Consider the following 10,369-nt stretch of genomic DNA (forward strand, 5'->3'; position numbering starts at 1 on the left):
GAATGTGCATGCATAGTAATATATTAAATTCCTTGTTTCTGTTGGGAACAAAAGCTAGTCCACATGCCCAAGAATGTACAGACTCACACTACAGGAATGGCCACTACTTCAGCCTGGAAAAGAAAATTTGGCAGAGGCACAGAGGTGAGTGAGGCTGCAGCTGGCTGTTGCTGAGCCGTGCTCTGGGCCGTCACAGTACCTGCCGCTGGCTTCTTTTCCATAAGGTGGAAGAGGCCCACGTATCACTGCCTCAGATTTCAACTGAGTGCCAGTTTGATGCTTGCAATTCTGCTCTAAGGAAAGCTGCATACATGCAAATAACCCCAAGGAAACTAAAAAATGAAACGGTGTGTGACAGTTTCTAATTACTGTGTAAAAACAACATATGGAAACTTCATTGTCCATTTCATCCCTCAACATGTACCATCAAGTTAGATTTCTTTTGCTCAATCATTCTCTCTAGAGCATTTGGAGCTGTTTCACTTGTATTATATGAAGAAAAACAGCGTTGATATGAACAGTGTGATGGTTTTACTTTCTCTGTCTGAGCTTGTTAATGGAGGGTTTAAAAAAAAGCAACAACCTTACTGGGTTGGCAAAAATTGGAGTGTTCCAAAAAAGCAATGGTTTCTAAATTCTTTTTCAGAAATATTCCATCCATGGTAATGCATCATATTTGAAAACGTATGAACATTGAGAAAGAGGGGAGTAATATAGAATTTAAACATAGCCATGGTAAATGCTAACAAGTAGAGAACATCATTTACTGATGTGTGTTGATGGGGTGAATTATTGTAGATCAATGAAGGAATACAAAGTATGACTTCTTTTTCTGTACAATTAAATAGGAGGAAGCATTCTAAGCTTTTAAGTGTTTTCTCCTAGATTTCAAATTGAAATACTTGTAATGGAGGCATACGAGAAAATTTAGAGGATACGCTTGGGTCAAAGGAACAAAGCATACATCGAAGTCCCATTTTCTATGAGCAAAAGTCTTTCAGCCTTCCCTATCAAGCCCTGTGGCCACAGAAGCAGTCAGTTAATGAATCAGAAAAAAGCTGGTTACCAGATGTCCTTACTTATTAACACACACATCGCATTCTGTAATGGCATTCACTAAACAATCTGTGTGGAGCAGACTCTGCTCTGTTTAAAGTCCCTTTTTCAAAAAAACACTTCTAACTTTTCTTCCTCTGTGATTGATTTCAGGTTAGCTGTTGTTTAAGATGCTGCCAGGCATCTTGTCTAATTGAAATTTCTCCCACATTCTGAAGGTTCCTAAGGTACCTAGCAAAACAAAACAGTTTTCAGCATTTATTTTTTTACTCTTCCTTCTAAAATGATAATAAGATAAAATAAATAAAAAAATATTAACTTAAAAGCAAAGCAGGAGAGAAACCAATTCTCTTTGATGGGTTTCCACTGCTGCTAATTTTAATGCCACCCATTGTTCAGCTCTGCAGTCTAATTTTATGTTAATATCCTGAAAGTTGTCAAATCTTGGCAAAACCTATGCATAAATTACACAGAAAGTAGCTCGCAGGAGGGGGAAAGTAATGACTGTCATGGTTAGCCAAACCCATTAATAGTCTGACAAGCAATAACCCAAGAGCTCTGGTCAACTGCTGCAGACATCTGTGAAACTTTTGCAATTAATTTTTTTTTGGAGGAGGTATCAGCTGTGAAATAGCACATAAGTGACTGATTATTATCAGCTCTGCTGGTGAGGGCAGAACTGATCAACTCCAAGCATTCATCCTTCTACCACATTATTGGTTTACAAATACAAAAGTTTTATTTTTTCCTTATTTTTGAGGCACTCTAATCTCCAGAAAGGGAAAATGAGGAGTAATTGTGCATGAGTAGCACTTATACATAATCTTTCATATCAGCAGTTTCCAAAGAACTTTACAGAGCTCATTAGCCTTATCTCTGTCTATAAAGTGAAGAAACTGAGGCAGAGTTAATGTCTGTGTGCTCACACATGTGACAGAACATCAGTGAGGCAGAGAAATGGATAGAGGGGCTTTCCTGAAGTCAGATATTAAGCCAGAGATATGTCTGCTACATCAAGCACTGCTCTATAAAACTGTAAGGTCACCTGTTTAAAAGCTGGAAGGAGCACACTATGCTGAGAACAGTGTAGATATTTGGTAAATTATTTATCAAGTTTTTGATCAAACAAGGTCCCCTGAATTCTGGTTTATAGGCTGAAGGGCCAGCTGAGATCTGTTTCATGATTCTTCATGAATACAAAATTCATGGGGGAAAGTGCTTTATAATTGGGTTGACCTGGTAGAGGTCAGCTGCACCAAAGTGCAGGCCTGTTAAAATTGAAAATGCATACATTTTAGCTTCTGAATTACTACCAACATGGCTGACATGCTCACAAGTAGCCCCTGGATCTGAAAAGAAGAATGATTTGCCCTGTTGCATTATTGTGCCTGTTTTTTTCCTGCTTTTGTATAAAATCTAAAATCCTGATAAGCATTGGTCAGTGGTACGCTGTATTTTTGTCTTTATCAGGATACCATTACTGGAAGTTTTGACTGAATTAAATGCTATGCACTTCCTTAAAATCTTTTCCTTAGGCAAGGAAATTCTGTTTTTTTCTAAGTAGATGGTCTGAAATGTTGTCTCTTAATTTCTTATTGTTACTACAGTAAAAAATAATCCAGTAGATGTTAAAACCAAAAGCAAAACCTCTAAAAATCCTCAGGAACCATGATTTATTTGTAATGCTCTACCCCTAAAGAAAATAATTGCTCTCACCAGTATTAATGAACACATAATTAACATGATAAAATACAGGGGGCATATAAAAGTGCAGCCATATCTTATTTTTTGACTACAATATAGACCTTTATGTACTGTTATAACAGCCATTACATTTCAGATCTTTAATTTTTAGACTTCACTTTTTTCATTCTGCATCTTGAACTGTGCTAAAGCTTAGTGGACAACATAATAAGCAGGCACTTTAGGATATATTCTGAAAAAAAAGAAATGTTACTCAAAGAATGGGATTTTTAAAACGAAACTTAACTTGGAAAATGCAAGAAAAAGGGACATGCTAAATGTAGCACATAAACTGATGCCCACAGTCTGGAAAACAAGTTTGCTACCGCCTTGGGACACATAATTTTTAGAAATAATGGACCATTTGGCAGTTCTGCACATGTCACCAAGCATGCTTGGAAACACCATGGGCTTTGCTTTATTAATATACATGATTTGAAATAAATTCCCTCTGAAATGCTGGAGAAATCCTCAAAACAACTAATTCACGTGACCTTTCATTATTTAAGGCAGCCTTTATACTCAGGCTGTCCTGTGCTCTCAGAAAAGATAGATATTATCTAGGCTACTGTTTTTCATCCCCAAACCCAGGCAGAAAGCAGTTCTGTGGCATAGATTGCAGTGCACAGATGGGAAACTATCAGTGGGCATTTACTCGGGGTGCTGCCTCATTCCAATTAGAAGAAAGATAAAGGAAAAACAGAATCTTGATCTTGGTTCTGTGAACCACTTCAAACTGAATTTAGCAGACCTTCCCACTGCAAGGAATCTGTTTCTAACAGCATAGCACACACTGCCTTTTCTAGAAGGGTCCTTGAAAGGAACCTGAACAACAGCAGCGGCAGTGGAGAGTTCAGACACTTTCCACAGCGCCACAGTCAATGCAGTCCTAGGAATCCTGAAGGTGAACATGATCAGTACATGCAAAAGAAGTACTTAGGTGTCAGAAAACTCTGCTTCAATCCAGCCATATGCATGGTGCAGTAAAGCGGGTGAGAGAGCGTACCACTTCTCACACATCATTTCTAGGAGCTTTGGCCCTGCAGAGTCCTGTCAGTCCAAGAGTACAATCTCTGCCGTTGTTCTCGACCCTGCGCAGAGACTGAATGCCTGAAGGTGCCCTTCTGCCCTTGTATCTCTGCAAAGGCATGGACACAATTTAGCTTTTAGTTCCCTGACTGAGCTGATCCTTGTTATTGAAAAGACTCTTTTCTCTTGACCATAGGTTATTTGGAGGAGAAGGATTTGAAGCGCCCCCTTTTTTGCCCTTTGGCACAGAAACGTCAATAGAATATTTAGGTTGGACAAAGGCCTGCTCCGAATTAATATAGCTTCACTTTTTGTTGAGAAACTTATTAATGAATTAAACCTATGCATTTTTAAATTGTCTGTTTCTTAATATGTGACTACAAAGTAGGAAAATAAAGAAATTAGATAAAAATAAACAATAATATTATATATACATACACACACACATATATGTATATATATGTATATATAAAATAAAAATAAAACATGTACAAGGTCAGAAGAAATATCAGGTTTTCCTAGCATCAAGAAGATAAGTGAAGGTGATACTCCATTTTAAAAATTCTGGTTCTTTAAATTAGATAACTGTTGTTTACCCCCTTCCCACCCTTTCCCCCTTCTCTTCCCTTTCATGAAGAGAAAGTCAAGATTTTGGTTTTCGTTTTTGGTCAACACCTATTGTTTCTATACCAGTAAATTAAACTTACTTGTGACTGCTCGCTGGCATATAGTGCAAACTGGCCCACATCCATGCTATGAAACTGTCTCTGTGTGCAAAGGGTGTTTGTGTTCATGTTACCTATGGGGAAATGTTCTTGAGAATTGTTTGGAACTGCTGTATCTGGGAAAGGCCAGGAGTGTGTCAGGGACTCTTTTAACAATTTAACAGTGTAGACAATCAAATTCCAGTGCTTGGAAGCATTTCCCTGGCACTTTTAAGTCTACTAGTCTAGACACAGCTACTGTGGTCAAAATCTGCTTCCTCTATTCACGTAAATAACTCCAGTGAAGTCAGCTGTGAGATTGGCTGTAAAACAAGAATTCTGTTTTGCAAATGATTTCAAGCATTTGGCCTTCATTCTACATTGGGGAAAAAGAAAACAACCCAGAACCTTGAGCTTTCAAATTTTTAAAATTAAACAACATAACTGAGAACTATCCAAATAACAAATAACCAAGTGGCCAATATGTTCATCTAGAATGTAGGGGCTCATGTCGAAATCTCTATCTTCTCTATGTGAGAAAGGCTTATTCCTGATAAGTCATATTCCTGATGAGTTTGGGAATCCAGTGTATTGGGAATTCAATATATCAGGAATCCTGGTGCTCCAAATTGTTTTATTTTTTACACTAGCTTAGCCTGAAGCTGAGGAAATTCCAATAACAAAATACCTTTACTATGGAAAAAGTGTTTTGTTAAAGACGACCAGGTAATTTACGGGATGTGATTCCAGAAGTTCAAACCGACCCCCCACATAAACCAAACCCACAAACCAACCCTGATCCCAAACCAACTCAGCCTAATCTACAGTAGCGGCTAAGATATTTGCCTGAGTAATGTCTCATCCCGGAGCTCACAGGAGTTTGGGTGGGTCAGGAATTTTCTCAGACAAAAGTTTTCTTTTGTAACTAAATTAACTTGTACATGAATTCAGTGAAGTAAAAATACGCGAAAATGTACCAACTTTGACAGTGAAGTTTTAGACAAAATACTGTGAAATATTTGATAATCTTTTCGAGTATAAAATATGGAACCTTTTCCTTGAAAATACTTTCATTTGACTTCTGTCTCATAGAAGAAAATTAGAAAATAATGATATATATGGCTATATATTCACATGAAAAATATAAACCCATCAAACATTTTGGGGTTTGGGTCTGAATATTTTATTTTGATTCTTGCTTGAAAAATTGGTATTTTTATTTTTCACCTTTTATTCCCAAATGAAAAATAAAATCTATCCCAGATTTAATAAAGTCTTTTTTAATGGTAGTATAGGGTTTACATATAAAGCTAACTTTCTGGAAAAACAATGATTTGTTGTAATCCTCTGGAAAATATTTTTAATTTAAATCATCTCTTGCTAGACATGTGTTTCCATTATGCTTTTCCCTATGTCAGGTCAGATTCATATTTATTTACTTCAGTTTTTTTCTATAATGTCTCTATATAGAAAGAAGAAAGAAATACGCCATAACTGTTATATTTTGAAAAAAAAGACAATCTTTAATTGAAAAAAATACCTCTATATAGAATATTATTTGTGTAAAATCAGTTTAAACAGCACATACAGGACACAACAGACCATACATTAACTTTCATTAGAGGCACTTTCACACACAGGTGGTTGGCCTCATACAAAAGCATCATAGACACAAACCCCATACAATTCATCTACAGTCACATATTAAACTCACATTCTGCGTGATCAAACACATTAGACTTATCTTTTTGGAACTTTTGAGATTTTACAGCATTAACTGTAAGCAAATCCTTGTGCACCTTGCATCAAGCTGTTGCTGGTGACACCCCTAAAGCAGTCATAATGTGACCTGAGCACTCTTACAGGTATTGATGCACATGCTGTGGCTGTCATCAGCAAAGATTTGATGAGAGGCTTTGCATGACAAGTCAGTCTCCATAGGCATGGAAACCCCCACCCCAGGATAAAAGTAGGCAGTAGGTCTGAGGGCTTCCTACAGCAACATCCAGCACCAAAGAGAGGATCATGGTGTTGCTGTAGCCACACAGAGGTGGGGCTGCCTCTGGAGTCAGCCAGGGGCAGAGCCAAAGCCAAATCTAAAATGAAAAATATAAAAGGATTTTTCTGCTTCAAGTCCTTTTTTTTCGTATGTACGTGATTGTAAACTGGCATCCTTTCTCTGTAATATGATCCTGCTGCATTTCACATCATTCTAGGCAAAGATATGAATGATTCAGAGAAAAATACCCGCTGAAGCCTACAATGTTTGTCACTGGCAACAGTGTAGACTAAGACAGTTCATGAGTTCTGTTTTATTTTTGTAATTCTAATTATCTCAGTTGACAAAATACATTAAGAAAACTGGTAATCCATTTACATTCTAGTACAAGACTTTTAGAATAAAAATGCAGGTTGGATTGAAAAATGTCAATCATCTTTGCAGAAGGCTTAAAGGCTTATGTTTTCTTTATTATTTTGTATGAAAATACTTAGAAATCCAAATACTACTGTGAAATGGAAATACTTTGGAAGGAAGTATCCATCATTGAAAACATTATAGAAAAGCTGAACTATCAAGGTTACATACAATACAGCTAGAATGAATGCACAGTGTCTTAGCACAACAGCATTCTCACCTTTTGATTTTCTTTTTTCACAAATGAAGATGTATTATAACATCTGGAACTAGAATATTGATTGATCCATCGTCACCGTCCATAGGAACAATTATATAAGTATCAGAACTCTTTTTACATTTTCAAAATGCAGCTATCTTCCTCCTCTTTTCAGATATATTTTAATATTTAAAATATATGAGATCAGGAGCTCTCAAGTACTCAGCTTCAGTCTACTGGAGTTCAGTAATGTTTGACTGAATTTAAACCACAATAATTGAAAGCAGAATGAGATTGTCTTACTACATAGTTGTATACTTTTTCATTCAATTTATGAAAGATAAGCTAATCATGGTCTGTTTCAGACTTTATTACTTAATAGGAGCTCTCTGGCTTGCTGTTCACCTCTCATTCTAATTCTCATTTATTTCTTGTATATATATTTATATTTATATTTATATCTTCATTAATTATTGTTTAATTCATTAGATCAGAATGAATAGTTTTTATCCTCAAGGTCACTAAATTCATATTCAAATCTGGTGGGGTTTTTTGGGTTCAACAGTGGGGTTTGGAATGTCTGAGAAGAATGATGTCCTTACAAACTTGTTTATCAATAATTTTCAGATTGATATGTTTTTAATTACTAAAATTTAAATGAGCCATTATTCAGAACATATTTTATGAGTTGTGTGTTTCCAAGTCCAATATTCTGATTTAGGGATGTGGATCTCAAGAACTTCAATCTGAAGTTAATCTTTGTAAATCAGGCTAGAGTGGATTAAAATGCAAGAAAGGAAAAAACCTTACTACAGGTTAATGAAATGGACTGAATCTAATCCAAAAGAAACTAAGTGATTATAAATTGAAGATTACTGCAGAATAATTCCCCTGTAATCCTTCTATAGTTGACATTGGATGTGTGACTTTCTAAAGGCAGGTCTATTAGAGTTTAATTCCTTCAGTGATTTTTTTTTATTATTTTCCAGAGCACTGAATTGTCTTATATAACTAGTTCACTGCAGTTCTTATGGGATTTAAAAATCCTTTTCCACTTTGTTTATAACTCATAGAGAAATCTGCACCTTGATTATTTTTAAGAAGAGGGTCGAGGGTTTTTTTGTTTATTTTTAAAAACAAAAGAAATTGTTTTCCAACATCTCTCCCTGCATTTCTTTCCCTAAAAAAAAACTAGAATGAAATCCTTTGCATGTCTGGTTTTGATTCCAAAACGTTGCACCAGGTCGGGTGGGTTGGATGGGATGCTGTTGGCCATGTGTGCCCTTAGGACGCACCACTGGCGCATGCTCAGCTTGCTTCCTCTCAGGTGACAGAGCCTCTTCCACAGGCTTGCTCTCCAGTCTGCTGAACGGCAATAAAACTGGTCCTTCACTCATACAAATTTCAGGGGAAATAAATAATAGATTGGTTAATGGTATTCTCATTGAATTATATTGGTTTAAGAAGATTTAAATAAGCAAGAAAAATTGGCATTTATAGAAGAAGAAGATAAAGAGTAATAGAAGTGTTTGTACAACAGCAGTGTAGCAGTGCCATGTCTCATTCTTACCAGATCGGTGCAATTTCACTGACTGCTTTGAAGCTGAAGTCAGAATGGCTAACAGCCAAAATTCTCTTTCAGCTGTAATTGTGTGTTTTAAAACTTCATATAAATTAATGTAAATTTTTGCACCAACAGAAAAGTCAGCTACATAATATTAGACAAAAACTTTTACTTTTTATAATAATGCACACAAAACCACTGGTGAATTTAGAAATTCTAGCTGAGAAGGAGCTACCATCTTAGAATTCTCATTGCACTGAAGATGTAAAATCAAGACAGAGCACACATGATTGAGATTAAGATACTTGTTGATTAAGATCTTGATCTTATTTCTTTAACTGCCTTTAATATTCCAGGCAAGATCCTTAGCGATTTTATCCTCCGGTTTCTCCAACTATTAGTCAAGATTGAGGTGCTCCATAATCTTTGCAAGCTGTTTTTTACTAATCAGTACATATGTGTACACATAAAGTGTGTCATATTCATCTTTGTTTCTTTTCATTTCTGTTGCAATATATCGTATTTTTGGTAAAGAGATGATTTTCTTATAAAGGTTATATTTTAATCCACATAGGCCACTACCTATGATCTGGATGGCATATCTGTCAACACAGCATTGTTGGCAGTATGCATTAGTAGAAATGCAGTGTGACCTGCACCAGCGTATGACAGCCTAAATGGTTTTTTTCTCAATCATTTGGAGAATTCGAAGAATATATCCTCTTTCTGGATGTCCAGAAACTTTATGCCCCACGATGCAGAAATTCTATAGCTATTTTGCAAATGAAAGGAGGAAGAAAGAAGACACTGTTGCAAAGTTAGGTTAAACTGCTCCTTTCTTTTGTCTAAGTGAAGATTTTATAAACAAGGAATGCAAAATGGATTTGTAAACAAGGATTTATAACCACTGAATGCTTATTGTAATAAAAAGTAATCCAGGGTCCTTTAATATGCATGACACTCCTAAGAGGAAACATTTCCTCTTAGTCCAGTGAAATTTCTAAAACTGATAGCTCTTTCCAGACTGCTTAGTGCAGACCAGTTCTCTGTGGCAATCAAACAGGCTTTGTATCATCTGAGGAAGTATTCCTGCCTGGTGTTAAGGGGCTGGAAAAAGTCTGAAGGACAAGCAATAGGAATTTAATCTGACTAGTATTCTCTATTTGTACTCAATGCAAAGACATAAACTTCCTGTACGTCAGGAAACTCACTGAAGCAACAACACATTAAGTGTTTTAAATCTCCAGGGCAACAGACATGGTGATGGATGACTCATACACTACTAGTCAGCTCTTGAGTAATCAAGTGAATTAACTTAAAGTGATAGTGGCTATATTCATTAGAAGCTCTCACACCTGCTATTGACTATGACAACTAAGATCAAGACCTTAAGACTTTCTTGAATGTAATCGGTATCACCTCAGAGTTTCAGTGGGTCACCTCTGATCACTGTCCCCAGTATATTTCATTGGTTATTCACGGTCCAAAACCACACCACACCACGCTAAAGGTCTGCAGAAGCCTGTTCTGCAGCAGCTTTGTTGTGTTTTACAGATCCTTCTCCTGTAGCAGCAGTACTGCTGCAGCATCCATGGTCATCTGAAGGCACAGAACAACATTCTGTCATCTTCATGACCAAGTGTGTGTGCCTATTACTG

Source organism: Corvus brachyrhynchos, unplaced genomic scaffold (assembly GCF_000691975.1).
Source record: "Corvus brachyrhynchos isolate BGI_N302 unplaced genomic scaffold, ASM69197v1 scaffold255, whole genome shotgun sequence".
Classification (NCBI taxonomy): Eukaryota; Metazoa; Chordata; class Aves; order Passeriformes; family Corvidae; genus Corvus; species Corvus brachyrhynchos.